Source organism: Kryptolebias marmoratus, linkage group LG17 (genome assembly GCF_001649575.2).
Source record: "Kryptolebias marmoratus isolate JLee-2015 linkage group LG17, ASM164957v2, whole genome shotgun sequence".
Classification (NCBI taxonomy): domain Eukaryota; kingdom Metazoa; phylum Chordata; class Actinopteri; order Cyprinodontiformes; family Rivulidae; genus Kryptolebias; species Kryptolebias marmoratus.
In genome coordinates this window covers 21195908-21196894 of record NC_051446.1, presented here as the reverse complement: position 1 = coordinate 21196894, position 987 = coordinate 21195908, and positions in this window count along the sequence as shown.

The window sequence follows — 987 nt, the reverse complement described above, 5'->3', positions numbered from 1 at the left end:
AATCATCAAAATTAAACGAAATAAACATTTGAAATATATGAGTTTGTATGTAATGTATGAATATAATATACAAGTTTCACTTTTTAAATGGAATTACTGAAATCAATCTACTTTTTCATGATATTCTAATTTTATGACCAGCACCTGTATTGTTTTCATTTTTAAATCTGCAGTTTTCCACATTAGTATTTATATTTTTGTGCTCTTTATTAACTTCCTGACTTTATTCCAGAAGAGGTTTAGGTTTTGTGAGGGAACTGAAATAAAGGTCAACCCGCTGATTTCTGTGTTTGTGTTCAGGGTCGTCACTTTGTTTTAAAGCTGCACTTGGAGACCTTCAGCTGCTCAGTTTATCCAATTCATTACATTTTGCACTGTGTGCGTGTGGAAGTGTTACTTATTAGTTTCATACTGACATCCTTAACACTCATGACACCTTGATTAAGGAAGACAAAGAAAACATTTACATTCTAACCATAAATAACACAATAAAAATTTTCTTTAGGAATAACCATTCAGTTTGACTAAATTCAATTCAAACCTCAGTCCCTGTGGTGAACTTATTTAAACCGACTTTAATGATTTACCCAGTGTTTTTTTTTCCTGTATTTTCTCTTCAAGTTTGGATTTTTGAATCTTTGAGCAACAAAATGTTTTTGTTGTTGTTGTTAATGCATTTCTCATTTGATTTTTGTTAAAAGTACAAAATATTCAACCAAAATCAGCAAAATGGATATCTCATATTTTGTCAGGATTTGGGTATTTTTGATTTTTTTTTGGTATCTTCTGTGCTCGAGTTTCTTTAATAGTCCTGTTCTTGAGGTCCTTGTGGTGTTCCTTGTGTTTTATTGTATATTCTCCTTTGTGGCTCTTGCTCCTTGCGTTCCTTATTTTAGGTTATTGTATAGTTTTAATTCTTGTGTTCTCTACCAATCCTCCTCAGTAGTTTTCCAGTCAGCCTGCCACGCCCACCTCAACTGTTCCCCA